The sequence below is a fragment of the Pseudophryne corroboree genome, chromosome 2 (genome assembly GCF_028390025.1).
Source record: "Pseudophryne corroboree isolate aPseCor3 chromosome 2, aPseCor3.hap2, whole genome shotgun sequence".
Classification (NCBI taxonomy): Eukaryota; Metazoa; Chordata; class Amphibia; order Anura; family Myobatrachidae; genus Pseudophryne; species Pseudophryne corroboree.
Genome location: NC_086445.1, coordinates 415,867,737 through 415,880,816, shown reverse-complemented (window position 1 = coordinate 415,880,816; position 13,080 = coordinate 415,867,737). Strand labels below are relative to the sequence as shown.

The window sequence follows — 13,080 nt, the reverse complement described above, 5'->3', positions numbered from 1 at the left end:
AAACTGGGGTTTTTAATTGCATGTAGAGTTCCAAACTGACAACAGACCTGAGCAGGGACTCAGGAAGTGATTCCGAACTGGGACTTGATTTGACTTGGTTTGAACTAGAGATGTGCGGGGGCGGATTTACTCTGTTCTTAATGCCAAAACTAACACAAGTACGGAATTATCTGGATTTTTCTTATTGGCTATACAAAACACGTGGCATCCGAGGTCCAATAAGATGCTGTTTTTGTTACATGTGCTGTCTGCAACTCTGCTCTGTCAGTTTAATTGCAGCTCTATTCTGTCTGCTTAATTGCTTGTATATCTACCCCTTTATCTCTCTCAAAGGTTAGGTACATCTTCCCCTTAGTACTGTGTGCAAGTTTTGTCACACTGATAATCTTGATAAAGATGCCACAGCACGTCGAAACGCGTCGACACAGTGTGATATGTGGCGTTCAACCATTACCATCCATACATGAGAATTTGTTTGGCATATTAATATCTGGATATATGTGTCAACCTATTACATCCTTTCCATATATAGTATGGCTGTTTGTCCACCATTTTGATCTTTTATAAACTCGGTCCTTTGTTGGCTTTATATTTTGAATACGAGGAAAACAGTGGTCCCTATTCCTACAGTGATGAATGACCCGGAGCATTAAAGACACCTTTACGTGCTGTGCATCATTTGTATACAAGTAAGCATACATGTAAGGATTCTTTTCTGACACAACATTCGGGTGGCCTTTCTCAGATGGAGGTGGATCTTGGATTTGGGACTATTTTGACACCATCATCAACCTTTTTACACATTGGGAGGAACTTTGATTTATATTGTGTTTTATTCAGTATTACACTATGTTGTGTTTTTCATTTTTTTTGTTTCATGCTGGTTTGAAAAAATCTCCATACTCTATTGTGAGGATCATTGGACAGTTCGAACATTTGGATGCGCCAAGTGAGATTGTACTTTTCTTTCTTCTGTTGCAGCACATCCATTGAAAGATGCCTTGTTACCTTACTCCAGCATGTGGTTTCTTGTTAAAGTCAGGAGCCTGGTGGATGTGCAGCAGCACAGTTGTACTGAGTTAGTAATTAAAGGGGGCTTGTCTGTACTGAACCTTGTCATTGGTTAGTACTCCTTTTATATTCCCATTCTGCCCATTACTCCCTGCTGGTCATAGATCATGTTTGCTGCAGAAGCATTTGGCTCTCTGTTTTATATTCTTGTCCTGTGAGATTCTGTGCTAAAGTGTCCTTGCCAGACCCAGTCCTGTCTGTGTCCTGTCTGTCTTGGCTTTAGCTGCAGTGGGGATTTGTTCACACCATACTTGTTCTTTGTCTTGTCTGTATCTTGGTCTTTCTGTTTTTATCCAGTATCATTTAATTTACATTCAGCTGCTTTACACATACCGCCACCTGTTTCTCTATTTCCACAGTCCCATTCCACTACATGTCAAAGTCCTATTCTCTGCTTCTTTGTGTTGGGACTATGGTTGCCAGTAGTAACATCCACCGGCCTGGAGCATTTGTGTTGTTTGTATGTCTGTTCTGTTTTCCCTGTATTTTATTGTCATGGATTTCTGTTGTTGCCAGTAGCAACCACTGAGAGTTCAGAGTATTCATTGTAATTTATGTACCAGTTGATATGTGTCTTATCCAGTCCTGATCCCTCTGTATGTTATACTCCTGCTATTCACCAGTACCTGCCAGTCCAGTCTTGTCTTATCCAGTTCTGATCCCACTGTGTGTTATACTCCTGCTATCTACCAGTACCTGTCATTCCAGTTTTATCTAGTCCTTGTGTAGTGTGTGCCTATCTGTCCAGCTTTAACCAACTCTGAGCAAGGTGGGTGTCTACTACAGCATATTCCTTGCACGTGCCGGCCTCCAATAGTTGCCTTGTCCACATTAAGACCTGGGGCATCTGAGTACTGGGTGGACTTAATCCACCTAGGAAAGGTGGCTGCTAAAGATGAAGCTTTAGTATGCAGGAGACTTGAGGATTGCTGAGCTTGCGTAACACTCCATCCAGATACATGCCCCAGACCGTAATAGTTTTCAGATCTGGGTAAATCTGAACCCACACATCTATAGTTTGAACCCCTAAGTTTGTTCGTATTCCGTAAAACCAAATGGCACATCTCTAATAAAGATATCTGATTCACTGTGAGATCACTGGCTCTGCATTTCTGTATGAAATTCATCAGTCCACATACAGTAGATCATGTCTGCAAAGCTGTTAATCACTCTGCAGTGGTTAGTAAGCATCTGCCACCTCCCGGCAAACATGCAGCAGGGGACTGCCATAGATGGGTGACCAGATATAATTAGGTGTATATATATATATATATATATATATATATACACACACACACACACACACACACACACACACACACACACACACACACACACACACACACTCTTAGTTATTTTATTTGTTATTCAGATCAGTAATATACAGCTTTTGACATACTGTACACTCAAATCAAACAATGATTTTCCTTGCTGATCATATGATGTTTTTAAATATGGTATGAGAAAGAAATGGCATTTTTATGGATTACATTGTGCAGCTAGTCAGAGGTGCAACAGTCATGGTTTACATTTGTACACAAAATTCAATACTCTATCGTTGACTATCATACTGGAACCATTCAGTAATGTCAGTGCTGACTGACAATGAACATTTGGTGTATAGTATATGCAATAGGATTTAGCTGAAAAAATACTTCTCTTACAAGTACACATCAGTTTCTTCTTAGTAATTACAAAAGTGTCATATATGCTGAATGCTGAATTTATGAAATAAGCTGTAATAGGTCTATGCTATAATCACCCTTAAAATAATCCATTAAAATCTAGTGATGTGCACCGGAAATTTTTCGGATTTTGTGTTTTGGTTTTAGGTTCGGTTCCGCAGCCGTGTTTTGGGTTCAAACGCGTTTTGGCAAAACCTCACCGAAATTTTTTTGTCGTATTCGGGTGTGTTTTGGATTCGGGTGTTTTTTTCAAAAAACCCTAAAAAACAGCTTAAATCATAGAATGTGGGGGTCATTTTGATCCCATAGTATTATTAACCTCAATAACCATAATTTCCACTCATTTTCAGTCTATTCTGAACACCTCACACCTCACAATATTATTTTTAGTCCTAAAATTTGCACCGAGGTAGCTGTGTGACTAAGCTAAGCGACCCAAGTGGCCGACACAAACACCTGGCCCATCTAGGAGTGGCACTGCAGTGTCACGCAGGATGGCCCTTCAAAAAAATACTCCCCAAACAGCACATGACGCAAAGAAAAAAAGAGGCGCAATGAGGTAGCTGTGTGACTAAGATAAGCGACCCAAGTGGCCGACACAAACACCTGGCCCATCTAGGAGTGGCACTGCAGTGTCACGCAGGATGGCCCTTCAAATAAATACTCCCCAAACAGCACATGACGCAAAGAAAAATGAAAGAAAAAAGAGGTTCAACATGGAATTGTCCTTGGGCCCTCCCACCCACCCTTATGTTGTATAAACAGGACATGCACACTTTAACGAACCCATCATTTCAGTGACAGGGTCTGCCATACGACTGGGACTGAAATGACTGGTTGGTTTGGGCCCCCACCAAAAAAGAAGCAATCAATCTCTCCTTGCACAAACTGGCTCTACAGAGGCAAGATGTCCACCTCATCATCATCATCCGATTCATCACCCCTTTCACTGTGTACATCCCCCTCCTCACAGATTATTAATTCGTCCCCACTGGAATCCACCATCTCAGGTCTCCGTGTACTTTCTGGAGGCAAATGCTGCTGGTGAATGTCTCCACGGAGGAATTGATTATAATTAATTTTAATGAACATCATCTTCTCCATATTTTCTGGAAGTAACCTCGTACGCCGATTGCTGACAAGGTGAGCGGCGGCACTAAACACTCTTTCGGAGTACACACTGGAGGGAGGGCAACTTAGGTAGAATAAAGCCAGTTTGTGCAAGGGCCTCCAAATTGCCTCTTTTTCCTGACAGTATACGTACGGACTGTCTGATGTGCCTACTTGGATGCGGTCACTCATATAATTATCCACCATTCTTTCAATGGTGAGAGAATCATATGCAGTGACAGTAGACGACATGTCAGTAATCGTTGGCAGGTCCTTCAGTCCGGACCAGATGTCAGCACTCGCTCCAGACTGCCCTGCATCACCGCCAGCGGGTGGGCTCGGAATTCTTAGCCTTTTCCTCGCACCCCCAGTTGCGGGAGAATGTGAAGGAAGAGATGTTGACGGGTCACGTTCCGCTTGACTTGACAATTTTCTCACCAGCAGGTCTTTGAACCTCTGCAGACTTGTGTCTGCCGGAAAGAGAGATACAACGTAGGTTTTAAATCTAGGATCGAGCACGGTGGCCAAAATATAGTGGTCTGATTTCAACAGATTGACCACCCGTGAATCCTGGTTAAGCGAATGAAGGGCTCCATCCACAAGTCCCACATGCCTAGCGGAATCGCTCTGTTTTAGCTCCTCCTTCAATGTCTCCAGCTTCTTCTGCAAAAGCCTGATGAGGGGAATGACCTGACTCAGGCTGGCAGTGTCTGAACTGACTTCACGTGTGGCAAGTTCAAAAGGTTGCAGAACCTTGCACAACGTTGAAATCATTCTCCACTGCGCTTCAGTCAGGTGCATTCCACCTCCTTTGCCTATATCGTGGCCAGATGTATAGGCTTGAATGGCCTTTTGCTGCTCCTCCATCCTCTGAAGCATATAGAGGGTTGAATTCCACCTCGTTACCACCTCTTGCTTCAGATGATGGCAGGGCAGGTTCAGGTGTTTTTGGTGGTGCTCCAGTCTTCTGTACGCGGTGCCTGTACGCCGAAAGTGGCCCGCAATTCTTCTGGCCACCGACAGCATCTCTTGCACGCCCCTGTCGTTTTTTAAATAATTCTGCACCACCAAATTCAAGGTATGTGCAAAACATGGGACGTGCTGGAATTTGCCCAGATGTAATGCACGCACAATATTGCTGGCGTTGTTCGATGCCACAAATCTCCAGGAGAGTCCAATTGGGGTAAGCCATCTACCTCAGTTGCCGTAAGAGGTTTTCAGCTGTGTGCGTATTCTGGAAAGCGGTGATACAAAGCGTAGCCTGCCTAGGAACGAGTTGGCGTTTGCGAGATGCTGCTACTGGTGCCGCCGCTGCTGTTCTTGCAGCGGGAGGTAATACATCTACCCAGTGGGCTGTCACAGTCATGTAGTCCTGAGTCTGCCCTGCTCCACTTGTCCACATGTCCGTGGTTAAGTGGACATTGGGTACAACTGCATTTTTTAGGACACTGGTGACTCTTTTTCTGAGGTCTGTGTACATTTTCGGTATCGCCTTCCTAGAGAAATGGAACCTAGATGGTATTTGGTACCGGGGACACAGTACCTCAATCAAGTCTCTAGTTGGCTCTGAATTAACGATGGATACCGGAACCACGTTTCTCACCGCCCAGGCTGCCAAGGCCTTAGTTATCCGCTTTGCAGCAGGATGACTGCTGTGATATTTCATCTTCCTCGCAAAGGACTGTTGGACAGTCAATTGCTTACTGGGAGTAGTACAAGTGGTCTTCCGACTTCCCCTCTGGGATGACGATCGACTCCCAGCAGCAACAACAGCAGCGCCAGCAGCAGTAGGCGTTACACTCAAGGATGCATCGGAGGAATCCCAGGCAGGAGAGGACTCGTCAGACTTGCCAGTGACATGGCCTGCAGGACTATTGGCTTTCCTAGGTAAGGAGGAAATTGACACTGAGGGAATTGGTGGTGTGGTTTGCAGGAGCTTGGTTACAAGAGGAAGGGATTTAGTGGTCAGTGGACTGCTTCCGCTGTCACCCAAAGTTTTTGAACTTGTCACTGACTTATGATGAATGCGCTGCAGGTGACGTATAAGGGAGGATGTTCCTAGGTGGTTAACGTCCTTACCCCTACTTATTACAGCTTGACAAAGGCAACACACGGCTTGACACCTGTTGTCCGCATTTCTGTTGAAATAATTCCACACCGAAGAGCTGATTTTTTTTGTATTTTGACCAGGCATGTCAATGGCCATATTCGTCCCACGGACAACAGGTGTCTCCCCGGGTGCCTGACTTAAACAAACCACCTCACCATCAGAATCCTCCTTGTCAATTTCCTCCACAGCGCCAGCAACACCCATATCCTCATCCTGGTGTACTTCAACAGTGACATCTTCAATTTGACTATCAGGAACTGGACTGCGGGTGCTCCTTCCAGCACTTGCAGGGGGCGTGCAAATGGTGGAAGGTGCAAGCTCTTCCCGTCCAGTGTTGGGAAGGTCAGGCATCGCAACCGACACAATTGGACTCTCCTTGGGGATTTGTGATTTCGAAGAACGCACAGTTCTTTGCTGTGCTTTTGCCAGCTTAAGTCTTTTCTTTTTTCTAGTGAGAGGATGAGTGCTTCCATCCTCATGTGAAGCTGAACCTCTAGCCATGAACATAGGCCAGGGCCTCAGCCGTTCCTTGCCACTCCGTGTGTTATGATTCCAGCACTCTGGTCAGAGGAGATCTTATGGCAAGGACCGGAGCACTGGAACGGAATGCTGGGGAAGGGAGCAGGACAGGAAAATAGCCCCTGGCGTCCTAACTCTGTTGTCTCACCCGTGTTGTCAGAAATCCCCTGCGAGACTATGGTTTCTTGAGCCCTTGGCAGCCGCGTTTGAAGGGCGGATTATGTCTGCCCAACTTCGATGCCCCCCGGTCTTAATGAGAGACAAAGGGAAACCCGAGACAGGGTGATAACAAGAGGCCCTCTAACTAAACAACCAGGCCAGGGGCTAAGCAAACTCAAAACTATAATATGTGCGGAGAAACCGCCATGGAAAAGGACAACCAAAATATCCACTTGTCCAATTCTTCTACCCGGCACCGCTGAGTACCAGAGAGGACTTGTGGAAGCGGAACCCTCCGCAAATGCTCCAAACACAAAAATATAAAAGGTAAAGCGGCTGAGCCGCAACACACGGCAGAGCCGCAACTCACGAACACCACTGGATATAAAACGGTGATCAGTCAGGACTCCAGGGAACCAAACGACCTCTTGGGATGAGATGACAACTCCCGAATACCGGACTTCTGAGGACTGGAATGACCGGATACAGCAGGACTGGAAACAGACTCTCAGCAAACAAAGGCAGCATGCAGGAAGCTATTACCGGCGTCTGTGAGAAGCCCTGGGAGTGTATTTAACAAGGAGTCCTCCAATCAGATGCTAAAGGCTGATTAGAATAAATGCTGTGCAGCTGCCTTGCTGCACGGCCAGAGAGCAGGTGAATATCTTAATTTCCTAAAGCCTAGCAACGGGGAACGCGGTCCACCAGTGGCGTCCCCGTTGCTAGGGTCCGTGCGGCTCAGCGCGCCCGGCGTCTAGCGTTGCTAGGGAGCCGGCGGCTGTACGCGCACGGCGTCTCTAGTTGCTAGGCGCCGGGCCGCGCAGACAAGTGGACCCCGGCGCCTAACACCATGTCGTAAATGGCATATTGGCAAGTTTACGCTTCTCCTCAGACGCTTTTAATTTTGATTTTTGGGTCATTTTTTTACTGATCTTTTGTGTTTTGGATTTTACATGCTCTGTACTATGACATTGGGCATTGGCCTTGGCAGACGACGTTGATGGCATTTCATCGTCTCGGCCATGACTAGTGGCAGCAGCTTCAGCACGAGGTGGAAGTGGATCTTGATCTTTCCCTATTTTTTTAACCTCCACATTTTTATTCTCCATATTTTAATGCGCACAACTAAAAGGCACCACAGGTATACAATGTAGATGGATGGATAGTATACTTTATGTATGACGACGAGTGACTGAAGACACAGAGGTAGGTACAGCAGTGGCCTACCGTACTGCTATATACAGTATAATGGACCTGGTGGACACTGTCAGCAGACTGCATTTATAGTATAAAGAAAAAAAGACACCACAGGTATACAATGTAGATGGATGGATAGTATACTTTATGTATGACGACGAGTGACTGAAGACACAGAGGTAGGTACAGCAGTGGCCTACCGTACTGCTATATACAGTATAATGGACCTGGTGGATACTGTCAGCAGACTGCGTTTATAGTATAAAGAAAAAAAGATACCACAGGTATACAATTTAGATGGATGGATAGTATACTTTATGTATGACGACGAGTGACTGAAGACACAGAGGTAGGTACAGCAGTGGCCTACCGTACTGCTATATACAGTATAATGGACCTGGTTGACACTGTCAGCAGACTGCGTTTATACTTATAGTATAAAGAAAAAAAAACACCACAGGAGTGTTTTTCAGGCAGACAAACGTATACTGGTGGTCACTGTCAGCAAAACTGTGCACTGTACTCCTGCTATAGCTGCTCCCCAGTCTCCCCCACAATTAAGCAGTGTGAGCACTCAGCACAGTCAGATATATCATGCAGCACACTGAGGCTGAGCACAGATATGGTATGGAGCGTTTTTTTCAGGCAGAGAACGGATAAAAAAAAACTAGCAAAACTCTGCACTGTACTCCTCCTAACAGCTGCTCCCCAATCCTCCCCACAATAAGCTAAGCAGTAGCAATCAGATCAACTAACTATAACTATATAAACGGAGAGGACGCCAGCCACGTCCTCTCCCTATCAATCTCAATGCACGTGTGAAAATGGCGGCGACGCGCGGCTGCTTATACAGAATCCGAATCTCGCGAGAATCCGACAGCGGGATGATGACGTTCGGGTGCGCTCGGGTTAGCCGAGCCATACGGGAGAATCCCAGTATGGCTCGGACCTGTGTAAAAAGGGTAAAGTTCGGTAAGGTTCGGTTTCTCGGAAACCGAACCCGCTCATCACTATTAAACTCATGATGGTCTCCCTCTAAAAGGCTACAGTCCTGAGTCTTTCCTAATCAATGGTCAGTTCTTGTCTCTTATCAGAAATACACATCTAACCAGCACAATCTTCCAGATATACTGTACTGCAATGAGCACAGGACTTGAAGTACCCATAAGTTGAATAGGTGATGGGTACACCATTTCAGATATTCAACAGGTTTAACAAATGTTCTAACTGGAAAATTATAGACAAAGGGTTTTTCATGCTAACAGCCTTAGTCATTTTGTTAATTGTTTACAAATTTAGATAAAGAGGCATTAAAAAGTTTTTGCCCCTTTCCTGATTACTATGTTTTGCATATTTGTCAAACTTTTTGTTTTATATCTTTATATAAAACTGAATATAAGACAGACAAACTGAGTTTAATCCAATATCGTTTTTAAATTGCTAATTTCATTAATTGCGGAAAAAGTTAGCCAACACTTACATCAACATATATGTAATAAATAATTTCCCCCCTAACCTAATAATTGGTGTGCCACCTTTAGCAGCATAAACTGCAACCAAACACATCTGCTAACCTAGATCTGTCTTTATTACTGCGGAATACTGGCTCCTGACAAAAAATAAATAAATAAGTAGACCCTAGTATGTGCATGTACATGTTTTAAGGCATGGATGGGGAACCTTTGGCCCTCCAGCTGTTGTTAAACTACACATCCCAGCATGTCTTGCAACAGTTTTAGCATGGCCAAATAGCAAAACTGTAGCAGAGCATGCTGGTATATGTAGTTCAACAGCTGGATGGACAAAGGTTCCCCATCCCTGTTTTAAGGGCAGACTGGATGAGCCAAGTGGTTCTTATCTGCCATCAAATTCTATTTTTCTATGCAGAAATTTGCTTTACTTCAGCCACATTTGAGAGTTTTTCGAGAATTAACTGCCTGTTTAAAGTCCTGCTACAGTATATAAATTGGATTTAAGTCAAGACTTTGACTAGGCCACTCCAAAACTCTTATTTTTTTCTTATGATCCATACAGAGGTTGACTTGCTCTTGTGCTTTGGATCATTGTATTGCTATATAACCCCATTGCACCGCAGCTTCAGGTGATGGCGGGATAGATGCTCTCAGAATTTTCTGGTAGAGAGCAGAATTCATTATTCTATCAATTATGGCAAGTTGCCCAAGTCCTCAAGCAACAAAATATAACTGCTGTCTAATTTTCCTATTGTGGAATGCTTGGTTAGCTTTACAAAAGATGTAATCGAATAATGTCTTCCAAAGATTTCCATTTTTTACTTCAAATAACATTTATACCTAAAGGCTTGTGGATCGTCAATATATTTTTGGCAAATGTGAGATAAGTCTTGATAATCCTCTTGCTAAGCAGTGATTTTGCCTTGTACCTTTCCCATAGATACTGTAGCTCTCCTCCCTAGGCTCTCTCTTATGGTGGAATCATGGAGACCCAGAGCATTAGCAATCGATTTGTAACCCTTCTAGACTGACATATTTTAGTTATTTTCTTTCTCCTCTCTTCTGGAATTTATTTTGATCTTGGAATACTGTGCTTATTGTTGAGACTTTGTAGTCAACTCCACATTGCTAAAAAGATTCTGTTTTAGTGATTCTCAGATTCAACAGGACTGGCAGCAGTCAATCTTGGTTGTGTCTAGTATAATTGAATCCACAATTAAATTTCAGTTGATTTATTGGTTGAATGATTAACAAAGGGGGCAATTGCTATTTCACACATGGCCAATTGGCATTGCATAACTGTTTTTTCCTTTATTTTAAAACTGTATTTTGTGTTTACTCAGGTTATCTTTGTCTTATATTCACTTTTGTTTGAAGATGTGATACAATTAAGTGAGACAAATTAGCAATTTTTCAACTGAAATAAAATATATTCCTATTTATTTTTATATTCAACATAGGGATTGGTGACTTCTACCTTTGTTAAGCATAGCAAATTTATAATCTGACACACTCTCACAACCATGAAGTTAGTCTCTTAATTTGTGACTGTACATGATATTTTGTTTGTGGCATGTGATATCTGATCAAAGGGAAAATGCATCAAACTTTCTAAAGAGGACAAAAGAGTGTTCATTGCAGCCAATCAGGTTCTAGCTATAATTTGTCAATTGCTTTCAAGACAATAGCTAGAAAATTACTGGTTGCTATGGGCAACTTCTACCCGTTAAGAAGGTTTTTTTTACCTCTGAACAAACTAAAGTCGAGGTAGCAGCACTTTCAATTTTCTTTATTTAAAAATGTGGATGATGATGATGATGCATTGGGGGTTTTGAAGAACTTGTGGCATTTGCACATGCAAAATCATACCTTGATTTAAGAAAACCTGTATTGAAATTGGACGTAGTTACGATGTAGTTACTCTCATTTATTGAATTAGAATCTTTCTTTGTGCTTTTTTATAAGATTTAATTAGATTAAAAAAAAGTTTGAACAATCTGGTATAGATTATTAATATAGTACATGAGATGCCAGGAATATCTGTGCGATTCTCCTATAGTTCATGTATCAAGTAATCTATTACATATTTGCCATATGGCTGTTCAATCTGAGCTCAATGTGTCCTCAAACTTACAATGTGTGTCAGTTATTTGTCAGTAGTAGTAGTAGTAGTAGTAGTAGTAGTAGTAGTAGTAGTAGTAGTAGTAGTAGTAGTAGTAGTTTTTTAGTTTGTTTATTTTTAAAAGTAACACAGTATTCTGCAGTTACTGTAGTATGGAAAAAAAGGACATACATAGAATACAAAGAATAGGGATATATAACGGATATGTAAGGTAGACCAAATAGATGCAGACCTGAAAATATAAGGGTACTGTAGGTAGTGCCCTTCTCATCATTTTAAATGTGGTATCACACACAGATTAATTTTCATCACTGTTGAACATGCAACATGAGAACTGTAGGTTTTCAGCAGTTGATGTTTCAAAAGTGTGACTTTATACATAAATATATGCTATATGCCACCATTTGATAAAGAGGGTGATCATGTTTAAGACAGTTAAAGTGCTAATATGGGCTAACCAGGCTATAACTTGAGACCTAAAAAAACAAAACAAAACCCTGATTTGGTGTAAATTAAGTTTATCATATAGGTTTATTCACGCAGGCCTCATTATCTCTAAAGCAATTAACAGCTAATACATTTAACTTAAATGGTAATGCTTCAAAATGGAAAACTGCTTTAATTGCAGCAGGATTGCGTTACAGTGTTTATTATTGCTGCATCACTGAACTGGGGTCATTGGTTTAATTCTAATTATTATATACTAAATTATAGTTTGTTTGATCTCCCTGTGATTACTTGACTTTCCTCCAGGTACTTTGATTTCATCCCACAATCCAAATACATAAAGGTCGGTTAGTTAGGTTATTGACATAAATGTACCCCTGCTATGTACAGGTATGTGTGCCCATATCATGGGGAATATACGTAAACCCCACTGGGCAGGTACTAAGGTGAATGACTGTTCATGTGTCTTAAAAATGACTATTGTTACAGCAATGAATTACCTGGGATTGCTACACTTGTACAGTTAATGATGTTAAGGACAAACGGGAAGAAATGTATTGCATATAAAGGATTGTGTTTAGGAAGGGTGTGATAAAAATATGCCAGCACTTATACAGTTACTCGGATTAGGGTGCTGTTGGTCATGTGGTAGAACATGGTCAGCCAAGATATGGGGTGTCGAGATGTTAGGTGTCAGTATTGTGGTTGTCGGTGTGGTGTGATGTCGGTATGTTTTTTTCTGGTATTGTGGTAGAACATGGTCAGCTGGGATATGGGGTGTCATGTATTTCGGCTTTAGTGCATTTTCCATGTTTTCAGTTTTATGAGATGTCTATGTATTGGTGTCATCGATATTACAGTATGGGTGTCATTTTTTTTCCGATATAAGAGTTTTTGTTTTTTTGGTGTCGGTACTTCATTGGTCAGTATAGTATGTACCGGTATATTAAATACATCCCTTTAGGAACATATGCTTGATGAAAGCACAATAAAGTATCTGTATATCTTTCCTCCTACATAGTTAAAAACTGGCCTCTGGACAATATACTTGTCTGTGTACCTGTGGATTTTAGACAATGGACTACTTGATAAAATGTTGGAATGCCTATTTTAACTCTTATAATTCCAGTGAATAAAAAATATATTTTTTGCAACATACTAAACAAACATATTAATTATCATCTCATC

At 42.2% G+C, this 13,080-nt stretch overlaps 1 protein-coding gene across 9 annotated transcripts in view; it reads left to right on the top strand.

Moving 5' to 3' along the window:
* The window catches only part of DMD (dystrophin), a 3,641,189-nt gene that overhangs the window by 567,662 nt on the left and 3,060,447 nt on the right, over positions 1-13,080 (top strand). The window lies entirely within an intron of this gene.